Source organism: Rhipicephalus sanguineus, chromosome 2, assembly GCF_013339695.2.
Source record: "Rhipicephalus sanguineus isolate Rsan-2018 chromosome 2, BIME_Rsan_1.4, whole genome shotgun sequence".
NCBI classification, from domain to species: Eukaryota; Metazoa; Arthropoda; class Arachnida; order Ixodida; family Ixodidae; genus Rhipicephalus; species Rhipicephalus sanguineus.
In genome coordinates this window covers 123432282-123456630 of record NC_051177.1, presented here as the reverse complement: position 1 = coordinate 123456630, position 24349 = coordinate 123432282, and the positions used below count along the sequence as shown (strand labels likewise).

At 44.6% G+C, this 24349-nt stretch overlaps 3 non-coding genes across 3 annotated transcripts; all 3 read right to left on the bottom strand.

Moving 5' to 3' along the window:
* Positions 1–14754: 14754 nt before the first annotated feature.
* Positions 14755–14836, bottom strand: Trnal-aag (transfer RNA leucine (anticodon AAG)). The gene has a single exon. It is a non-coding gene; the product is annotated as a tRNA-Leu (tRNA).
* Positions 14837–17243: 2407 nt separating this feature from the next.
* On the bottom strand, positions 17244–17325 carry Trnal-uag (transfer RNA leucine (anticodon UAG)). Its single transcript has one exon. It is a non-coding gene; the product is annotated as a tRNA-Leu (tRNA).
* A 2347-nt stretch (positions 17326–19672) lies between these two features.
* Positions 19673–19754, bottom strand: Trnal-uag (transfer RNA leucine (anticodon UAG)). The gene has a single exon. It is a non-coding gene; the product is annotated as a tRNA-Leu (tRNA).
* Positions 19755–24349: the final 4595 nt, after the last annotated feature.

Sequence of the window (24349 nt, the reverse complement as noted above, 5' to 3'; positions counted from 1 at the left end):
TTGTGTATACAAAGAAACGAGCCCTTAGAAATTAACACTTCTTTCCTTCATTCATAGCAAGGGTCTCGTTCTGGCAGACTTGATGCTTTCAGGTGGTATGCGAGGGATTATTGGTCAGCTGCCAGCTCGTAATAAGTTCACGTGCTACGTGACGCCAACAGACAAAAAAGAGTGTTCCACACTCGCCGTCATGGCTACTGGCGGCGCTGACTGACGCTCACACGTTTAAATGTACATATATACCCTATAAAGTGGACGGGGGGATGGCCGCCGCGGTAGCTCAGTTGGTAGAGCATCGGACGCGTTATTCGAAGGTCGCAGGTTCGGTCCCTGCCCGCGGCAAGCCATCTTTTCGTCCACTTTTCTTTCTTCACATTTACCTTACATTTACTACTAAAAACATCCCCTATACTTTCCTTGGCATTATTGTCTGTTAGTGCTCATTAACATTGTGTATAACAAAGAAAACGAGCCCTTAGAAATTAACACTTCTTTCCTTCATTCATAGCAAGGGTCTCGTTCTGGCAGACTTGATGCTTTCAGGTGGTATGCGAGGGATTATTGGTCAGCTGCCAGCTCGTAATAAGTTCACGTGCTACGTGACGCCAACAGACAAAAAGAGTGTTCCACACTCGCCGTCATGGCTACTGGCGGCGCTGACTGACGCTCACACGTTTAAATGTACATATATACCCTATAAAGTGGACGGGGGGATGGCCGCCGCGGTAGCTCAGTTGGTAGAGCATCGGACGCGTTATTCGAAGGTCGCAGGTTCGGTCCCTGCCCGCGGCAAGCCATCTTTTCGTTCCACTTTTCTTTCTTCACATTACCTTACATTTACTACTAAAACATCCCCTATACTTTCCTTGGCATTATTGTCTGTTAGTGCTCATTAACATTGTGTATAACAAAGAAAACGAGCCCTTAGAAATTAACACTTCTTTCCTTCATTCATAGCAAGGGTCTCGTTCTGGCAGACTTGATGCTTTCAGGTGGTAGCGAGGGATTATTGGTCCGCTGCCAGCTCGTAATAAGTTCACGTGCTACGTGACGCCAACAGACAAAAAGAGTGTTCCACACTCGCCGTCATGGCTACTGGCGGCGCTGACTGACGCTCACACGTTTAAATGTACATATATACCCTATAAAGTGGACGGGGGGATGGCCGCCGCGGTAGCTCAGTTGGTAGTAGAGCATCGGACGCGTTATTCGAAGGTCGCAGTTCGGTCCCTGCCCGCGGCAAGCCATCTTTTCGTCCACTTTTCTTTCTTCACATTTACTACATTTACTACTAAAAACATCCCCCTTATACTTTCCTTGGCATTATTGTCTGTTAGTGCTCATTAACATTGTGTATAACAAAGAAAACGAGCCCTAGAAATTAACACTTCTTTCCTTCATTCATAGCAAGGTCTCGTTCTGGCAGACTTGATGCTTTCAGGTGGTATGCGAGGGATTATTGGTCAGCTGCCAGCTCGTAATAAGTTCACGTGCTACGTGACGCCAACAGACAAAAAAGAGTGTTCCACACTCGCCGTCATGGCTACTGGCGGCGCTGACTGACGCTCACACGTTTAAATGTACATATATACCCTATAAAGTGGACGGGGGGATGGCCGCCGCGGTAGCTCAGTTGGTAGAGCATCGGGACGCGTTATTCGAAGGTCGCAGGTTCGGTCCCTGCCCGCGGCAAGCCATCTTTTCGTCCACTTTTCTTTCTTCACATTTACCTTACATTTACTACTAAAAAACATCCCCTATACTTTCCTTGGCATTATTGTCTGTTAGTGCTCATTAACATTGTGTATAACAAAGAAAACGAGCCCTTAGAAATTAACACTTCTTTCCTTCATTCATAGCAAGGGTCTCGTTCTGGCAGACTTGATGCTTTCAGGTGGTATGCGAGGGATTATTGGTCAGCTGCCAGCTCGTAATAGTTCACGTGCTACGTGACGCCAACAGACAAAAAAGAGTGTTCCACACTCGGCCGTCATGGCTACTGGCGGCGCTGACTGACGCTCACACGTTTAAATGTACATATATACCCTATAAAGTGGACGGGGGGATGGCCGCCGCGGTAGCTCAGTTGGTAGAGCATCGACGCGTTATTCGAAGGTCGCAGGTTCGGTCCCTGCCCGCGGCAAGCCATCTTTTCGTCCACTTTTCTTTCTTCACATTTACCTTACATTTACTACTAAAACATCCCCTATACTTTCCTTGGCATTATTGTCTGTTAGTGCTCATTAACATTGTGTATAACAAAGAAAACGAGCCCTTAGAAATTAACACTTCTTTCCTTCATTCATAGCAAGGGCTCGTTCTGGCAGACTTGATGCTTTCAGGTGGTATGCGAGGGATTATTGGTCAGCTGCCAGCTCGTAATAGTTCACGTGCTACGTGACGCCAACAGACAAAAAAGAGTGTTCCACACTCGCCGTCATGGCTACTGGCGGCGCTGACTGACGCTCACACGTTTAAATGTACATATATACCCTATAAAGTGGACGGGGGGATGGCCGCCGCGGTAGCTCAGTTGGTAGAGCATCGGACGCGTTATTCGAAGGTCGCAGGTTCGGTCCCTGCCCGCGGCAAGCCATCTTTTCGTCCACTTTTCTTTCTTCACATTTACCTTACATTTACTACTAAAAACATCCCCTATACTTTCCTTGGCATTATTGTCTGTTAGTGCTCATTAACATTGTGTATAACAAAGAAAACGAGCCCTTAGAAATTAACACTTCTTTCCTTCATTCATAGCAAGGGTCTCGTTCTGGCAGACTTGATGCTTTCAGGTGGTATGCGAGGGATTATTGGTCAGCTGCCAGCTCGTAATAAGTTCACGTGCTACGTGACGCCAACAGACAAAAAGAGTGTTCCACACTCGCCGTCATGGCTACTGGCGGCGCTGACTGACGCTCACACGTTTAAATGTACATATATACCCTATAAAGTGGACGGGGGGATGGCCGCCGCGGTAGCTCAGTTGGTAGAGCATCGGACGCGTTATTCGAAGGTCGCAGGTTCGGTCCCTGCCCGCGGCAAGCCATCTTTTCGTCCACTTTTCTTTCTTCACATTTACCTTACATTTACTACTAAAAACATCCCCTATACTTTCCTTGGCATTATTGTCTGTTAGTGCTCATTACATTGTGTATAACAAAGAAAACGAGCCCTTAGAAATTAACACTTCTTTCCTTCATTCATAGCAAGGGTCTCGTTCTGGCAGACTTGATGCTTTCAGGTGGTATGCGAGGGATTATTGGTCAGCTGCCAGCTCGTAATAAGTTCACGTGCTACGTGACGCCAACAGACAAAAAAGAGTGTTCCACACTCGCCGTCATGGCTACTGGCGGCGCTGACTGACGCTCACACGTTTAAATGTACATATATACCCTATAAAGTGGACGGGGGGATGGCCGCCGCGGTAGCTCAGTTGGTAGAGCATCGGACGCGTTATTCGAAGGTCGCAGGTTCGGTCCCTGCCCGCGGCAAGCCATCTTTTCGTCCACTTTTCTTTCTTCACATTTACCTTACATTTACTACTAAAAACATCCCCTATACTTTCCTTGGCATTATTGTCTGTTAGTGCTCATTAACAAATCTTGCTAGTTTCATGACGCAGATCTCCACACCTATTTCTCAGAGAGGACAGGTTGACGTAATCTACTGTGACCTGAGCAAGGCTTTTGACGTAGTCAGCCACACGCTGATTATGGTTAAACTTGCGCACTTTGATGTTGACTTGTCAGTTGTGAATCTCCTGCAGAGCTATCTGCTCAATAGATATTGTTATGTTGCCGTAAATGGCCAAACGTCTTCTTTGTATAAAGTGACTAGTGGGGTCCCTCAAGGGTCGGTATTAGGCCCACTCCTATTTTTAATTTACGTTAATGATGTTTCTTTTGCCATTCGTAATTCTTCTTTCCTCTTGTATGCCGATGACATCAAGATTTTTAAGGAAATTCAATCAGTTAACGACTGTCGCTTGCTGCAGTCAGACTTGCGCTCTTTTTCCGAATGGTGCGACGGTAATAACCTTTCTCTGAATACCTCGAAGACAAAATTCATGTCTATCACTCGCAAAACATCTAGCGTGTCATTTCAATACTCTGTCAATTCTGTGCCGTTATGCAAGGTTTATGAAATCAGTGATCTTGGTGTTGTTGACAGCGCGTTAAACTTTTCTTCTCACGTTAAGCGTGCTGCTATGCGGGGCCTTCGTTCTCTCGGATGTGTTTGTAGAATATCTCGAGAATTCAGGTCTCCCATGGCCCTACACAAATTGTACACGGCAATATGTCTTCCGCAACTTGAGTATGCGTCCGTGATATGGAATATGGAATGGCATTGCTCAATCCAGCGGTAACACCATTGAACGAGTCCAGAAAAAATTCCTCAGCATATATAACCATCGCTTTGCTAAAAATGACTCTGGATCTCGTTCAAGTACTGCTGAATTATTATCACTGCCATCACTTCACTGCCGACGAAATCGCTCTGATCTCTTATTTCTTTACAAGCTCGTCCACGGTATCATATCCTACCCTGTACTTCTCAATTGTGTAAATTTTCGAATTCCGCGTAAGTTAACCAGAGAGAACAGACCGTTTCATGTACCCGCCTGCTTCTTCCAACACTCTACCGTTCACAGAATACAAAGTCTCTATAATGTTAATTTTCTTGATCTTGACGTTTTACAGCGAAAGCTGTTATGAGATCATTTCTCCGGCCGTTTTTGGCGCCGTAGTTGTCCGCCGCCGCCGCTGGCGCCGCCGCCGCCGCCGCCGCCGCCGCCGCCGGTGTCCGTAACCAGTATCGCTCGAAATAAGAAAAAAAAACTAAATAAGAAAAAAATTCCAGGATGGAACGAGGTTCGAACCTGGGCCCTCTGCGTGGGAGCCCAGTATTCAACCTCTGAGCCGTGCCGGTGCTTGAAACTGCATTGCTAAAAGGTCCTATACAGGCTTCATGTCGGGAAGGAACCACATTAGCATATGCAATATAGCGTGGTAGAAGATTAAAATAAGCACCAAGCGTCGCACAACGCGAATTCTGTAACGAGGCGTCAAACAATTGCTAATTGCGCAACGAGTAGGTTGTTGAATGCTTCCAACCCATTACAAAAGGGCTCTGCCATAATTCTTCATCGTCATCAGGCGCAGAATCAACAAAGTGCGCATAATCCCTTACATGCGTTTAGCAGGTACCAACGCTCTCTGTAGAATGACGAAAAATGGCACAGTGCCTGCTGCCCTACTTCTAAAAAATTACAATTATTTATAGCGTAGTGGGTTCCTCGCAAGTGCACTTGTATTGGTTGCCAAGGAAGCCCATAAGCGCATGATCCACTTCCTCGGGGTCTCAGTAAGATTACAATGATTTATAGCGTAGTGGGTTCCTCGCAAGTGCACTTGTATTGGTTGCCAAGGAAGCTCATAAGCGCATGATCCATTATCTCGGGGTTTCAATAAAGTTCTTCGCCCCCCCCCCCCGCCTCTCTTCCACGTCAACGTATACAGCATGACGGGAGAGGGAAATAGCGACCGGGCGTCACCCAATGGAAATTACATAACTGGTGGGCCGTTTAAAGATTCCAACCCATTACAAAGGGCTGAGCCATAATTCTTCATCGTCATCAGTCGTCGCGTCAACAAAGTGCACATAATGCCTTATAGACGCGTAGCTGGTGCCTCGCTTCTCCATAGAATGACGAATAATGGCTTAGTGGGTGCTTCCCAACTTCACAAAAATTTTGATTTGTGGCGTAGTGGGTACCTTTCTAGTGTACTTGTATTGTAGCCCCAAGAGAGCTTAACGGGCTCTAGAAACGCCGCTCTTCCAGCTTTCGCTGTGACTGTGCTGCGGTTTCAGCGCAGGCCTGGCGTTTTTTTCATAGCCCACAATCATTGTTTTTATCCGAGCTTTGCACTGTTTTGACATAGTGTGGCACAATGTACAAAGTCTTCCCTTCTCAGTCTTTCCACATAGTTGTATATATGCAATCTAATTTTTTATGCCCCGTCAATATTTCTCGTGTTGTCTTATTTTACTCCTCCCCTTTTGTGTTCATTTCTCTTTGTCTACGTGTTTTTGCTCTTTTTATTTCTGAAAACTGTCTGTATTGTATTGTTTATTTTTATTGTTTTTTTTGCGTGCGCCAGCACAAAGACCTTACGGTTGTTCTTGGGCACGTTAAATAAATCATTGATTGATTGATTGATTGATTGATTGATTGATTGATTGATTGATTGATTATTATTATTATTATTATTATTATTATTATTATTATTATTATTATTATTATTATTGTTATTATTATTATTATTGTTATTATTATTATTATTATTATTATTATATTATTATTATTATTATTATTATTATTATTATTATTATTATTATTATTATTATTATTATTATTATTATCTATTTATTTATTTATTTATTTATTTATTCACAAAACCCCCACAGGCTCCAGCAGGAGTATTGTGTGAGTGGGGGATTATACAGTGTATAAGATCACATAAGTGGAAGCATTAAAACGATACATGTTATGCTACATAAAGCTATGAAACAGCGTTATATAATTGTTAGCGAGAGCAAGCGTGACATACAACTAATAAACAAAATGCAGAGATACTCATTTGTAAGGATACATCACTTGACAACAACAAATTATACAATAGTTAGTGAAGAGCATGTATATGATTTAATGGAAGGTAGAAGCCACTAGTCATGAAAAAATGGTGGCTACTTCGTGACGAAACAATATAGGGTCATGAATGTTGACAACGTTATCGGGAAGACCATTCCATAATTCAAGTGCTACTGGCAATGCTGATGAGTTGAATGCGTTAGTGCGTCCGAAAATGCGGTTGAAGGAACGGTTATTGTGCAAACGGCGGGACGTTCGTGTCGGTTGGGAAAGAGGGAGGGTGGTTACGTGTTTACCGGATGCTATTTTATGAAATAAGCTGATCAAAGCGATCTTTCGGCGGGAATCTAAGGAAGGCAATGACAGCGAAGATTTAATGTGAGTGATGCTGGCATGTCGGCTGTAATTTTTAGCAATGAAGCGCGCTGCGCGGTTTTGTACACGTTCAAGGACGTCGATTAGGTAGGCCTGTGAGGTGACCAAATTGATGAGGCAAATTCAAGTTGAGGACGAACGAATGCTAGATATGCGAGTGATTTGGTCGATGTTGGAGCGTCGTTAAGGTTACGTTTAAGGTAGCCGAGAGTGCGAGATGCCTGTGCTGAAATTTTATCTATATGCGTGATCCATGATAGTGTGGATGATAGATGCACGCCAAGGTATTTGTAAGATGATGTGCGTGTTACATGACAGTTATTAAGGGTATAGTGAAAGAGCGAAAACGATTTCTTGAGAGTGAAGGTCATTAGCTTACACTTATCGGTATTAAGTGACATTTGCCAGCGTGAGCACCAATTAGTTATGAGATCTAGGTCTTCTTGGAGAGCGAGATGATCTGATGATGAAGTTATCTTACGATAGATTACGCAATCGTCAGCGAAGAGTCGTATATTAGAGAAGATATGAGATGGTAGATCATTAATGTAAATTAAAAATAACAAGGGACCCAAAACGCTACCCTGGGGGACACCCGAGGTTACATCAGTTAGAGGAGATGAGAAAGAATTAGTAACGGTATACTGCTTACGGAATGAAAGAAAGTTTCTGAGCCAGGATAGTGTTAAGGAATGTAGATTTAATGAGGACAGTTTAGATATTAGACGACAATGCGGAACACGATCAAAAGCTTTAGAGAAATCGATGAATATGCAGTCAATGTTAAGGTACTTATCCATGTCCATGAACAAATCATTGGTGAATTCTATTAGTTGAGTGTCACATGAAAATTCTTTTCTGAACTCATGTTGGTTCTGATAAAAGAAATTGTTAGCTTCTAAGTGCTGAGCGATGTTAGAGGCAATGACATGTTCGAGTAATTTACATGGGACACTTGTTAGAGATATGGGGCGATAATTACTAACGTTAGATTTGATTCCCGATTTGAATACAGGTATGATTTTGGCGATTTTTCATTCATTCGCTATTTCGCCTATTGATAATGATTGTTTGAAGATATGGGTAAGTATCATACTAGAAAATGTAATGGTCTGTTTAAGAAGTTTAGTATTAATACCGTCGGCTCCTGCGCGTGTTGATATTTTCAGATTTTTAATGAGTGCCGAAATTCCGGAAGTAGTAATGACTATGGGATCCATGTACCTATAATCAACTTCTTCCGAACATGGAATGTTGGAATGGTCTTCCTTAGTAAAAACACTGGTAAAAATAATTATTGAATAAGGTAGCACAATCGTTAGGGTTAACGTTTATCCCATCATCATTCACCAGTGAAATGTCGTCAACGGTGTTAGTAGGAGAGATTGATTTCCAGAATTTTCAAGGTTTGTTTTTAATAAGCGATTGAAGGTCACAAGACATAAATTTGCATTTAGCGTTACGAAGGGCGCGACAGTAGGCTTTTTCCGCAGCCTGATGTTTGGCCTGAGACTCAGGTGTGCCCCTGAGCTTAGCAACCTTAAAGAGCCTCTTTTTTTTATTGTTTTTCATTGTGTGTAACGATCTGTGAAACCATGGTTTAGATGAGGTACGTGGTAAGCGAGATACGTGGTATGTGCGCATGAACCAACTCGGTTAGTTTATGTTGAAAAAGAGACCAATCTTCCGTGACGGAGCGAGAGGCGAACGACGGAAGGAAAGTGTTCGAAAAGTTTTCAAGGCCGTGGTTAATAGCTTCAAAGTTGGCTTTGTTGTAGTTCAAAATGTGTTTCTGCACTATGTTACGCGAGGAGACAGGTATCTCGAACGCAGCGGACAGAAGCATGTGGTCACTAAACCCAGAGTTATAAGATAGAGTCGTTACGTTATCAGGAGCAGATGTAAATATCAGATCCAGAATGTTCTGCTGACGTGTGGCTTGATTAACAAGCTGCGTAAGTGAGAAGTCGAGGGTCAGGTCAATGAAATTGCGAGTATAATAATAATAATAATAATAATAATAATAATAATAATAATAATAATAATAATAATAATAATAATAATAATAATAATAATAATAATAATAATAATAATAATAATAAATCATTTATTTAACGTGCCCAGGAACAACCGTAAGGTCTTCGTGCAGGCGCACGCAAAAATAAAACAATAAAAATAAGCAATACAATTCAAACAGTCTTCAGAAAAAGCAACAGCAAAAACGCGTAGACAAAGAGAAATGAACACAACAGGGGAGGAGTAAAATAAGACAACACGAGAAATGTTGAAGGGGATTGAAAAATATTATTGCATATATATATATATATATATATATATATATATATATATATATATATATATATATATATATATATATATATATATATATATATATATATATATATATATATATATATATATACACAACTATGCGGAAAGACGGAGAAGGGAAGACTTTGTACATTGTGCCATACTATGTCAAGACAGAGAAAAGCTCGGATAAAAACAATCACTGTGGACTACGAAAAACGTCAAGATCAATAAAATTAACATTATAGAGACTTTGTATTCTGTGAACGAGAGTGTTGGAAGAAGCAGGCGGGTACATGAAACGGTCTGTTCTCTCTGGTTAACTTACGCGGAATCCGAAAATTAACACAGTTGAGAAGTACAGGGCATGATATGATACCGTGGACTAGCTTGTAAAGAAATAACAGATCAGAACGATTTCGTGGGCAGTTCTAATATTATTAATAATAATAATAATAATAATAATAATAATAATAATAATAATAATAATAATAATAATAATAATAATAATCTTTATTGTCATCTTGAGTAGAACACCACAAATAACAGGCCTGTCAAAGCCAGACGGTGGCTTTGACAGGCCTGTTATTTGTGTTGTACTACTCAAGATCAGGAGTCGGTTTCAACGTCGCAAGGGGAGATACATATACATACATGCGCTGCTATGACGTTCGGTTACGTAACTACAAAAAAAGGAAGGAATAAAGAAGAACCTACATAAAGGGCACGGAGGCATACGTTTAAACCGAAGCACTTGCATTCAAGCTGGTGAACACGCCATTAAGTTTTAAGATAAAGTATTTTAATTGGCAGACCTAGGAAGGCAATCAGTGTTCGCGCCCCCTCGCGGTCTCGACGCCATCAGGCCACAACATCTGCACGTATCGGCATTATCATTAGCGCGCCTAGGATTTCTTTAGAGGGACATTGAAATTTTGACTCGATTACGTGTTTGCGGTGGAACAGGTGGAAGAGGGGGGGGGGGGGACGCAGGCACCTTGCATAACATGTATTTCCATTCTTCAGCTGGAGGAATCCAACCGCAAATAAAATACCGAGTAACAACAACATTAGTAAATACTATGTTGACTTCTTGACTACGCAGGCGCCTGGTATAATATGTACTTCCATTCATCAGCTGGAAGGATCCAACCGCAAATAAAATACCAAGTAACAATAACATCAGTAACGACTATGTTGATTCCTTTCACTGTTTTACAGAAAACTCTTGAAGGAATTTAACAGGGCCAAGAAGCCGTTGTGCAAAGCAGTACACGTAGAAAAGAAACGGCAATTTGAATAAAGTCCCACTTTCGCCGCAAGGGCGAAGCAATGAATGCGATAGCAAGAAATTGGAATGTCACACGAAGAACGAGAAGCTCGATGCTTGCAGCGCCTGTCACAGTTGTTACGTCTTTGTGCTTGAGCAACGCGTTGCAAGTGTCGACAATGGAGAATCAGATGCTCTTAGATATTTCTTTTTTTCTTTTCAAAGTGCGGCGCGCGGAGTGACCCCCTGCGTTTCTTGCTGCACGGGGGCGTGTGATGCATGGTGTGCCCGGTGTCTTTGTTTGTTTTTTTTTCTTCTTCCACATCACGAGTGGGTACAGAAAAGGGCCACTTTGTCGCGCGCGTCTCAAGGGCAGTTTTCAAATTGAAAGAAAATTAGGAGCTTTGCGTGATAGATGACGCGCTCAAGCCCCCCGAGATTTGCTTACCACCAGCGGTAAATGGTGTATATAAATAGCTCGCCGTTATTTCGCCGGCGCATGCACGGGGCATGGTTGAGTTGCCTAATGCAGCGGGCTGGGGAGAGGGGTCGATGGTTCGAATCCCCGGTCGGTGCTTCGGAATTTTTTTCTTCTCCTTTATTTTTTCTTTGTCCCTTCTTTATATATATATACATACATATATATATATATATATATATATATATATATATATATATATATATATATATATAATATATATATAGCAGAAGCAAGGTGTTGACGCACAAGTGAAAAGAAGCTTTATTTGACGTTCGGCCGTGGGCCCGGCCTTCGTCAGAATGAAACGAGGACACTGGAACGGTCACTTATATCATATAAGTGACCGTTCCAGTGTCCTCGTTTCATTCTGACGAAGGCCGGGCCCACGGCCGAAACGTCAAATAAAGCTTCTTTTCACTTGTGCGTCAACACCTTGCTTCTGCTATTACTCCCGGATCCGGCGACACCTTTCCTCGAATATATATATATATATATATCCGGGGCATGACGGCGACGGTGAAAATCAGCCGAGAGTGTCCATATAATTGCTATAGCAATAAAACAAACGCGTAGCATAGTTACCAACGAAGTTGTTCGGTACATTTTTTTTTTATTTTTGCAAATTCCACCGCCGTGCAGTGATAAGGGTGCTGACATGATGGCCGGCTGGGGGACGCGCACTGCTGTTAAAATAACCCTGATTGATTCGACCACGTGTGTATCACTCAACTAATAAAATCCAAGAAATCAAGTGTGTTGATAAAACATTTTTGGTAAGTGTGGCTGGGGGCTGAACATAATACACACAAGTTGTCCCAACTATCACGCCGCACCATTTAAAAAAAAAAAGAACGGCATTACGCAAAGCAAACCTAGTACATATTGGTCCCAGCACACCGGAGCAGCCACTACTAGTTTTTTTGTTAATGAGGCTTAATTAATTCGTACTAATTATATCTGTGACTTGACAAGTACTCATTCTAATATTGAAATGGTAATGAGGCATATTTAGGGATGTTTAAGTGATATTTAAGTGCTCTATTTGCAGACGTATTAACTGCGTGCTCATTTTTTCCGGCTGACAAAGAAAGCCCGCGAAATATGAAAAATAACACGTGACTACGCTCCCACCCGCATTATAGTTACTGCATATGCTACCTAAAGGTAGAATATACAGTAACTCTAGCACGCATAAGAAAGCAGCACCCTCAAATAAGCTTAGTGCAAGCAGCCGCGTTGCCTGTTGTCCGCCGCCAGAGACCGCGTTCCGCAGTATGGCAAGGGTACAGGTCGAGCGCCAACCACATGCGCCGCAACTTTGCAGGAATTCTTTCAGCTCAATTGTACGAAACTGTCATTATCGATATCTCATGACCGACTGTTCTTATTGATAACGCGACCGGAGCACTGCTCAGATTACGGCTGACTCTGTAAGACCAAAGCGGCGCGTTTCTTCGGCCAGGGATTGGCAGATCGTGTGATCCGTACATTTTAGATGTGAAGCAGCTTTTGCTCGGGGCTGTGGCCGGCGTCGGTGGTAGCGCCGCGCTCCACTGCGCATGCGCCTACTCTCTCTCCCACTCTCCTTCTTTACGCAGGTGTTCGGTCGCCTTCTCTCCTCTCCTCACCCGCGCTGCCGCCGCGGTAGAGTGTACTAGAATATTTTCTAGTACACTCTAGCCGCGGCGCTGCCTTTCCTCCCACGTGATGCAGCCGCGCCGCAGCCAAATACAGCCTGTAACCCACTCTCTCCTCTTCCTCCCCCATTCCATGTGTATATAAGCGCGTGCGCTCGGTCGGCTTCCGTTATTCTTGCTTCGCTCCCGTTCAGATGAGTTGCAACGTCAACGTCGGCCCCACTCGTTCACTCGGCGCTAACGGAACGCGACGCACAAACACAACATAATAACACAAACACTTAAATACAAACCTCACACACTAACGGAAACGCCGAGTGAGCGTAACGAAAGATTGGTGTGCGCCCCCAATGCTGCTTCGCATCTCCTCATGGTTCCCTTGAGTGGGAGATGGCGTAATTTTTTTTCTTGACTTTCTACCCCACGGTGAGCCTGTTTGTTTGTTTGTTTGTTTGTTTGTTTGTTTGTTTGTTTGTTTGTTTGTTTGTTTGTTTTTCGCCTTAAGGAGACTGACTCATACCCATGAAGGGGATTGGCCACACTGACAATTATAAAGGGAAATGTAAACCCTATGAAACTTCAAAAAGAAATAAGAACGAAACACGATGTAAATAAAAAGTGAAAAAGTTAAGAAATTAAAAAAAACATAGGATAAAGACTGAAAAAAAATATTAATAAAAAAGGAAACAACGTTGGTTTCAGTGGTCGATAGCACTAGCAGCGTACTCTTCCTGCTGCTTGAATGAACTTGTGTAGCGCAGTCATAATAGCACTGCGGCTTGCCCCAAACTAATTCGCTCCAAACGACAACAGGCTAGAAGTATATAGTAAATTGTAAGCCCAGCCTACCAGTCGGTATTTCCAGAAACATTCTAGGGAGTGAGGCGAAACGGCGGCATGATAGAAAAAAGTGATCTATTGTTTCCGGTTCATTGCAAACTGCACAGAGATTAGTTAATGAGAAGCCATGTTTATGCAGGTAATAATTTAACCGGGGAACTCTACAGCGAAAGCTTGTGAGAGTTACCTCGCATTGACGGGAAAGACACGTGTGGTGCGATCTTGTACGCGTTCCAAAATAAGCACGGAGGCGTGACGTTACATCCAGCCGCACGCGATTGGTCAGAGTACGACATGTAACACTGTTTAATTACGCTGCTTCATGATGCACGCGGCAGTTTATTCACATGTCGCTTTTCGATTACGCGGGTTTTCTTTATCAGCGGGAAAAATTATGCACGCAATTAGTACGATGTTGAACATAGCCCGGTCAGATGTCATTTGAACATGCCTACATATGCCTCATTGACACTTTGATAACTAGGCGAGTACTTCTCGAGAATAAAATATAATTATGACTAATTAAGTAAACCTCGTTAACGGAAAGATCGATACTGGCTGCTCCAGTGCACTATTATTAATAAGTACTATGTTTGCTTCTCGTAACGCCGTTTCTCTTTTTTTTTAATCATGCTGAGTGATATTCGGGACACCCTCTATAAAATTATGTCATTTCTGACGTTTCAATGATATAGAAAATTGCAATTACAGAAATAATATGATGGCACATGTCTGGGGTAGTCAAGATTTGCTGGCAGCCGACTCGATCCTGCAGGTTGGTATACAAGTGATGGAGGAGTGAATTATTATTATTATTATTATTATTATTATTATTATTATTATTATTATTATTATTATTATTATTATTATTATTATTATTATTATTATTATTATTATTATGTGGCCCGTTCTTCGTCGATATTTTTCTTTGTTGACGATGATCTCCTCACGAGCAGCGAGGTGCTTCCAGCACTTTTTATTTGTTTGTTTGTTTCTGTGTGTTGAGAGGAACTGACGGCTGACAAAGAAAGTTAAAGTGGGGTAATTACAGCAAAGGTATAAACAAAAACCGGAACTTAGGTAATGGCAACTGTATTCTGCGGACTACTTAACGCAGGCGAAAGCAAACATTTTTTTTTATTACTGGGACTTTGAAAACGGGTAAAATTTGACAGAGCAAAAAGATTTGTGGCAGCGGTGGGATTCGAACCCACGCCCCCGAAGAGACTGGTGCCTTAAACCAGCGCCTTAGACCTCTCGGCCACGCTACCGACGGCTTTGCAGTCCGACTCACTTAAACTGGCTGTATCCACGTGTGCTCGATAGGCGACCTACTTTTTTTCCAGCTGCGTGCCATGCCTGGCTCTACGGCTGCCGTCGCGATTCAATTACGGAAAAAAAAATAATAAACGCTCCAAGTCAGAGTGGCGTTAAACAATGCACAACACGTATTACTTTGTTAAGGAGCATTCACGCATTCAAGTCACTGAGAAGCGGAGCGAGGGGTGTCGTCAAGAGGCTTTTTAGAACTTTTATCTTTTTATCTGAAGTCAACGTTCATCCTCTGGGACGATAAGCCTATTATTCAAAAACAAGGAGTTTGTATCGGGTCTTGTATCGCTCCGCTTCTGAGTGACTTATTTTTAGCCCAGCTTGACAAAAAGCTACTTAGCTTGTCCTCTGACGTAGGCACGTGGCGAATCTTTAGGTACGTCGACGATTACCTGATCGTTTTTAAACGCGACCGAGTTCCCTCTGAACCTCCAATTGCTAACGTACTGAACTTGTTCCGACAGTGCCTAGACCCTTTGTCATTAACGCATGAACTGCCTACTAATGATGGAAAGCTCCGCTTCCTTGATATCAAGTTCACGTTCCGTGATAACCGGACCTGCTGGCAGTATGATCCCAGGGGCAACAAGCAGTTGTTGCCGTTCAGCTCATCTCACACCAAACTCGTAAAAAGAAGCATCGTCAGACACTGCCTAGATAACGCTATCAACAAATCTTGTAAAGGACAGTCTCTGGAAGCAGTCCTTCCACCTCTCGGAAGCTGGCCATCCCGTGCACGTCCAGGTGTCAGTCGCCGAGGTCTTGATTAAGAAGTACCGGCACGCTAATCAAGGTCGTCGTTCGAACGCTGATGCCGTGCGAAACAAGATAGCCGTTGTGCCGTACATGCACAAAATCTCGCATAACATAAAACGGGTGGCGTCACGTGCTAATGTGCAGGTAGTTTTTTCCGCCCCGGCGAAGCTTAATTCTATTTGCAGACTGAGTAGTCCAGCACCGCAAAACGCCTCTGCTTGCAAGATAAGAAATACGACTCAGTTCGTGGACTGTAGAGAGGCCTGGGGCGTATCCAGGTGGGGGGGGGGTTGGGGGTGCAACCCCCCCCCCCGAAATTTTTCAGTTTTGCTTGCGTATATATACACGCGCACATACAAATCCACGCACGAACATACATAAAGTATGGTTGAACCATCCCCCCCCCCCCGAAAAAAATTTCTGGCTACGCCCCTGAGAGAGGGGGTAGTGTATCAGATTGCCCTCTCTTGCGGAAAGCAGTACGTCGGACAGACGGGGCGCTGTCTGAATGACAGGTTACGAGAGCACTCCAACCTTGTAAAGAAGGGTAACGATGGCTGGCTCGCGATGCATTGCAAAGCTTGTGGGTGTGCCCCGGTTTTTGAGAGCACCAAGGTGTTAATGACTAACCGTTATGCACTAACGAAACTAATAGTACAAGCCGCCAAAATCGCAAAGTTGAATAGCGATTGTGTAAGCACGCCGTCCCTGTCCCTGTCAGAAAAAGAATTGTATTTTTTGAACATGCATTAATTTTGTGGTTGGTGCGCATATCTTCTATAAAAGGCTATGATAAGAAATTTCACTTCTCTGCACGTCTCCTGTTAAAATCAGAATGACAAAAAAGTACTTCTCTGCGCATGACATCTGGCTGTAGCGTTTGAGCATCACCACTGTATATATTCGTTCTTCGGTTGAAATAAACCTTTCTGTTGAAAGTTAGCGCACGTATTGTGCCCTCCCTTCTCGTCCTTGTCTTATTTTACGCTACAAAATTTTTCCCCAAAGTATATCCTTCAACCAGTAGTAATTCCTGAAGAAGCAGCGACACACTAATTCCAAAGATTAATAACTTTAAGCAGAAAGAAAAGAGAGAAATATCATTACATCGCGATTCCCCATTCAAGCTACAGGCGTGGCGAAGAAGCGTGTTCAGGATGGCAACGAGCACCTGTGAATAACGTAGTAAGTGAACTCCAACATCAAGAACCGCATTGCTGGTAAGTTTCGCGGGATCGAATCCCGGCCGCGGAGGCTGCATTTTCGACGGAGGCGAAAATTCTTGAGGACCGTGTACTTACATATAGGAGTACTTTAAAGAACCCCAAGCGGTCAAAATTTCCTGAGCACACCACTACGGCGTCCCTCATAACCACATCGTGCTTTTGGGACGTTAAGCCCGAATAATAATAATTATTATTATTCCTGTTAGGCTTAGCAGACGTCATTCTTTATTGTAACAAATAAATACTCTTTTTCATTGAGCTTCATAGTCAATAGCTCTTTTTATACATCCTGACGTCAGCTGTTCTTGTATAGCGCTACAGTTAGTGATAAAACGCACGCTTACAATTAAAAAAAAAGCTACTCTGGCAGCAGTGGGATTCAAACCCACGCCCCCGAAGAGACTGGTGCCTAAAACCAGCGCCTTAGACCGCTCGGCCACGCTACCGGCACAAACAAACGCGCTGCCGTTTCCGTTGTGTCTCGAATGGCGCTTCGCGGAAAATATATACACTGCCAATGATAACAGGCGCATGGTTTGTTTTCTGATTAGATGTTCGTTGCACACATTGCCTTATATACATTCAACCGAAAAGCAGTTCACAGCTTCCCATTCTCGTAAGCGCATATACGTGTAATCAAAAGGCAACACATTTGAAAGGTTCCCGTTGACGTTACCTGATATCTCCTGATATCTCGTGGCATGAAACAGTAACGAGGCGACAGTGCGTGCGTGCCTGTGTGTGTGTGTGTGTGTGTGTGTGTGTGTGTGTGTGTGTGTGTGTGTGTGTGTGTGTGTGTGTGTGTGTGTGTGCGCGCGTGTGCGCGCGCGCGCGTGTGTGTGTGTGTGTGTGTGTGTGTGTGTGTGTGTGTGTGTTGTGTGTGTGTGTGTGTGTGTGTGTGTGTGCTAGAGCTGTGCACGGGCCGTATTTCCGAGCCCGAGCCCGGCCCAGGCCCGCTGACTTTGTCGAAGGCCCGCCCGAGCCCGACAGCAGAGGGCTGCGAGCCCGCCTGGCCCAGCCCGACGTACGAAAACACAATCCCGGGCCCGGCCCGGCTTTTTGAAGGTTCGCTGCGAAAACAAAGCATCGTTTTTCGGTAATTTGGCATTTGATTGAGCATATCAAATATGATCAAACGACACACGACGAACAGTCTCTATTACACAGATTACAAATTACAAGTAGACGCGTCCTCATACCAGCAACAATGGAGTTCGCTCGCCAAAGCCGTCACATGTATGGGGTATGCCAATGCAAGCGTCAGCTTGCACGAAGGCGATCTACGTCGGGTCGCTCGTCGCAGTCGCGTGCATTTTCACTCATATGGGATTTGGCCTTAAATCTAACGCGGAACAGTCGCGCGGCGCCATCACTAGCTCAGGTGGTGTTACTTCTCTGTTTGTCGGAGTGCAACAGAGGCAGTGCTCTACCTATTCCTCTTTTGTTTAAGGTAACGACTGGAAAGGAAAAGCGGTAAAGGGCGGTCGCGGAAAAGGCGCTGTATGCGTGCTGGAAAACAATTCCCGCTCATTCTCTATATTTCGGGCTTGAGTCGGGCTTTGCGCCGGGCCCGAGCCCAGCCCGATAAAACTCCAAGTAGCCCGAGCCCGGCCCGGGCCCGAGGTGAAAATACATCGGCCCGCCCGAGCCCGGCCCGCGGGCCGGGTCGGGCTCGGGCTTTCGGGCTACCCGGAGCCCGTGCACACCTCTAGTGTGTGTTAATTACCAGATGAAGCTCCCTTTACAAAGGTACACCTAACAACAAAATTATAAAAAGATGACTTCCCGATCAGCCTGGGACTGCAGCCTTTACCTAATTAACTGTTTCAGATTATAGTAGCTTATGCCTTTCCTTGAGATGTAGATATAGTGTGTTGGGGGCGAAAAAAAAAAGAAGGATCAGTGTGGCGAGGAGCAGCCGAGTAGCAATGATTAAAGGGTTGGCAATGGTGAAAGTCTTCACCCCCCTCCCCATCACTACCCTCTCTCCCTATTCCTCTATTTCCCTAAAATATTTCTAGCTGCGCTACTGACCCTGGACGTGGCAATATTTTCATTCCGGAAAATTAGGACGGCTGCGAAGCAGCGCCAACTGCGTATCATTGATAAGCTGATAAGGCGGAGTGGCGAGATTATAGACACTACTTATTCCTACGTTGGATCTTTGCCGAAACGCCGAGTCTACACTCACGCGGTGTGCATTCGCACTCTTCGCGTCGTCACACTATGACTACTTCCCACTCGCAGCTGCAGCTACAGCTGCACAGCTACTCGCGTCACGCCACATGCTAACGTACCTGACAACCGGCGTGTGCGTGGAACGAATGTCATGCGCGCGCGAGAATATTCTTATCCTTGGAGAGTTCATGCTTGTGGGTGTTCGTGTAGCCCCTGAAGCCATGTGCAGTTAATTCTTGAGTCAGTAGTCATTTCTGGAGAAGCCGCAACACAGTAATTGCGATGACTGAGAAGTTCAAGAAAAAAACAATGAGAGGGGAAACAAAGTTACATCGCGACTACCCATTCAAGTTATTGGTACAGCTATTGTGGCAGCGAGAAACTGTGGGTAATGTAACCAGTTAAGTTCATAATTGTGAAATATCGTGAGCCTCTAGTGTTCCATAACCATTTACTGGTAAGCTAATCAGGCGTAATTTTGTAAGAAATAAATCCTTTTGTCCATCGAACTCGCAATGAATTGCTTTCTTTTATGGGCTGACTGCTGCCTGCTCAGGCTTGTATAGCGCTAAAATTAGCAATAAAACGCGGTTTCGCAGATTAATAAAGTTATTGTGGCAGCGGTGGGATTCGAACCCACGCCCCCGAAGTGTCTGGTGCCTAAAACCAGCGCCTTAGACCACTCGGCCACGCTACCGGCACAAACAAATGCGCTGCCGTTTCCGTTGTGCCTCGAATGCGCTTCGTGGAAAATATACGTACTTCCACCGAAAACAGGCGCACTCTTTGTTTTCTGATTAGACGTCCGTTGCAATCGTTGCCTTACAATGCGCGCACGCACACACACACACACACAAACACACACACGCACACGCGCGCACGCACGCACGCACGCACGCACGCACACACACACACACACACACACACACACACACACACACACACACACACACACACACACACACACACACACACACACACACACACACACACACACACATTCATTACAGCGAAAAGCAGTTCACAGCTTCCTGTTGCCGTAAGGCAAAGCGCAACCAAAAGCCATCACGCTTGAAAGATTCCGATTGAAGTTGCGGGAGGAATGGACCCTATGGGGGTAATGCCATAGCTTGTAACCTCAAGGAGAAAGAAAGATAACAAAAGAAGAAAGAGGGAGCAGGGTCTCTTATATTGAGAAGCAACTGTATTCCTCAGAAAAAAAAAATTATCGAGAACTCGGTGCATGCAGCGCAAATGCTTCGAGACATATGTGTACAGGAAGTCCCAAATATCGAGTACCAATATTCTGAATATAACAGAACGGCGTTACATAAAGCAAACTTAGAACGTGTTGCTCCAAGTACATTGGAGTAGCAGTAAGTAATTTTTATGGCTGGAATTTCATGCATTTATAATAGATTTTGTAACTCGTGAAGTACACGTCTATTTATATAAAGTGACTAGTCTATAGGCGTCTCTAAGGGGCATGTACCCAGCTATTTTCAGCAATTTACTAATTGCGTGTGTTTGTGGCTGAAGAAGAAAGCCCTTGAAATATGAAACTACCACGTGACGAAACTGCAGCGCGCATAAGAAAGCAGCACTGTCAAACAGGTTCGTTGCGACGTAACCAGTCTTCAGGAAAGAATACGGAAAGAAATAGCGATCGTGCTAGTGCTTTGTCTACCGCGCCCCTGCCGAGCCATTGCGTCGCTTTGGTGTTGGTATGGAATTAGCTTGGACAGCTTTTGTTGCGGCGTCGACAAAGTATGCGGAAGTCTGCGGAGACAAAGAAATAAAGAGAAAAAGGTAGAAATAAAGAGGAAGCAAGCAAGAAAGCGAGAGAGAGAGATATGAAAGGAAGAAAGAGAAAGTGATGAGGACAAACACAGAAGAGAATGACAAACGGAAGTCAGGGCGAGGAGGAAAGATGCATAGGCGTATCTACCGGGGGGGGAGGGCAAGAGGGCCGCTAGCCCCCCCCCCCCTTCCCAATTTTCGATTGTGGTCACTGTCGGCTGCACGCTGGCAAAGCACCAATTGAGGCGAAGTTTTCCTTCAACACAGCAATCGCGTAATTATATAATGAAATTTGTCCTACGCTTGTGCTGTGACGATTGCCCTTCGCCTCTCACGACCACGCACTGTAGGCTCTCTGCGGTGGAGGCCGCTTATGCGACACCTTGGCGTCTTGTGCTCGAGCATTGCAGAGCAGGCTACCGCTGAGCAGGGGATCTTTAACGTTAGTTCAGTTTTTCATGCTTTTATTGTGCTCTGTCTGGCCTTAAATTTAAGTCATCGGCGATGCAAATACGGGCGGAAGCCATCAAACGTTTCATGGAGCGATAAAACCTCTACCTGTTTCAGGAAATTAATTTGCTTTAAGCGAAAAGGAACAGCATTACCGCTGCTCCATGTCCAAGCCGCTGCGGGTCGATGAGTGTGCAGAAGTGTGGAGTGTGTTTTAGTTTGGCCGAATTGGAAGCGATAAAAAAGGTTTTGGCTTTATTCTCCAATCAACCTGCTTAGCCTTGCTATCATAATAATAAAATAAAATAAACCAATGCCCTAATTTTAAAAAATATATATACATGTGTCGACACAGAAGGATACTAATGTAGATTAGCTAGTTAACCGACTGGTTTCATTGAGATACATACATACATACATACATACATACATACATACATACATATATATATATATATATATATATATATATATATATATATATATATATATATATATATATATATATATGTACATACACGTCCGACGGAGTGAGGGGCGTTTGCCCCCCCCCCCCCCTCGACAACGAGTTGGTACGCCACTGGAGAGATGTGGGGGTGGATGGTAGCAACGTTACTAGAACAAACTCAGTTTCAAAGCTCCGTATCTCCGCCAGCGGAGGAGGGTGGTCCGAACGGCGGTCGCGAGAACTAGCGGCGCTGCAGTTCCGTCTTGCTCCACTATCGGCGCGTCGTCTGCTGCCACGGCATAACGCTGCGGTGCACCGCGCAGTTGCTCGCGGCAACTGCGCGGCAACTTTCTTATTGTATTAGTTAGGTGGATGCTTAGGTGGATATGCATAAGGTCGTCTGTATGCATTGGCCCGCGTGCGTTGTTCATTGATTGGCTAAGAATCGATGTTCGGTCTATATTGCCACGCCCACTTCTTGTTTTATTTTGATGTATTCGGGTTTGACCAGCAAGGACGGTTATCAGCGCCCGACGCTGTCCGCGAAGCAGTGTTCGAGAAGCTTCGCGATCGTAGATCGTTTTGGTAAGATTGCGCGCTGCACGCGAATGTTCCAGCTTTGTCGAGAGATAACGCCGCCACCAGCGATTTCGCTGGAAAGTTCGATAGCGCCTGTATAAAATCCGACGCCCTTGACCGCTTGTCACTTGATCGACGGTCGACGCTCTGTTCGCCGCTTTCAGTGTATTGCTGTAGTTTGACTTTGAGTTTCTCGGCCACAAGTTCGGCCGAATAAAGAGCTTCAACTCGGACCTGCTGACTGCTGCCTTCGTCGACGTCACGACCCTGTGACAATATTTGAGCTGTCTACATTGCGCTTAACTTCCAGGCATAAGAGTTTCTAAGTGAATGAGGGTTTTCAGCGTAATTTTTATAACTACCACCACAATTTTAGCCGCTGCCGTCTTATCTAGACCAAGAACAACCCAACACGTTTGTAAAAGCCTTTATAGTGTACAAAGAAGCGTACTTACTCGAGATACAGAAACGTTCTAGAAAAACAGTACTCGTGTTTCTACAATTTATTGAAAAAATTGTTTTTGAAAAACATTGCCAATGCTCTGCAATGTTTACAAGACACGTTTTCGCGACGGTTAAAGGGATACTGACCCAAAATCGGAAAATTTTACGAGAACTCCGTAAATGAAATCTCAGTGTGCGATTACATCGAATAGATGTCGTCTCTGAGCAATTTTTTCAGCGATAGTTGTATTTTCGGTGTCTCATCTTTCTACGTCGCATCCTTCTACGGTGCCTTACACAATTCGAACAGCTCGGCCCTGATGTGAGCACCGAGCAGTTATTCGCGCGTACTCTGTCACAGTCGTCAGTATTCAACTTCAATTTTTCAACTTCACCGAGCAGATGTTCCATGCCCGCAGCACTTACACTGTACGACAGCCGTTTGCGTTTCGTGCTGTAGCCGTTCACTACGCAGTTAAACTGCTCGTCAACTACAATTATCTTTTGCACAAGTAAGTCTCCGTTCCCGAAGCAAAGTGTGGGATTGGGCTAGTTGGTATTACATTATTAAACTGCTCAGCGCAAAAGATTTGACACGGTACAGCTAGAAAAGACGAGAACCAGCGCTGGTCCTCGTCTTTTCTATGTGTACCGTGTCAAATTTTTGCGCTGAGCAGCCCGTTCCCGAGCCGGCGAGTGTAAAATATTCCGCACATCTTGTTGGATACCTCGTCGTAAAATCTCTCGAAAATCCACTGCTTTGAAGGCATGGCGACAGCTGACAACTGATCGAATGTCAGTGTGATGCAACTCTCAGTCTCGGTAGCGTATATAGGTAATCGCCTGCCTTTCGTTTTGTTGTTCTATTTCTGGCGGCTCCTCCAAACTGGGCACGGGGCTTTCGCGGGACGCCGTGCGTTTTGGGGAGGATTTGCGCCAAAACCCCGAACATTTTGGCTTTGAAATGTGGGGTGGAAGTGCTGGGAACAAGCGCGGCACGGCACCGGGCGCGAGTTCCCACTTTCCACGTGGGATCAAAACCTCTTGTCTCGCAACGACACGACGATAGTGCTTTACAATGTCGTCACTCTCAAATGAACGTCACAGACCCTGCATTTCGCAGTCAGCTTTCTATCTTTGCGATGCGAAGCTTGAATGGCGTAGGGTCTTTTGGAGGTCCGAAGAAGTGTCATGAAGCGGAGTCGTCGTTGCGGTAGCCGCTCTTGCAGCCCGGCGCAAAGCAAGTCGGCATACCGCACTGTGAATCTGTTCGCCCTCGTTACGCTTCGTACATCACTTCGTACAAGACGCTAAGCCCGGTCAAGAACAGTCGCAAAAATGACGAGCTAACAAAGCGCAGACGACGCTGTAACCCACGTGCGCTCGTACATCGCCGGCGCCGATCACAACAAGCGCCAGCCGCGGGAGCTAGACGTGACTGCAGCGCCACTAGTTCTCACGACCGCCACGCGGACCGCCTCTCCGGCGGAGCTTTTAAACTGAGTTTGTTCTAGTAACGTTGGATGGTAGGGCAGGAGATAGTAAAGCATAGCATGGACGTCCCATCGTTC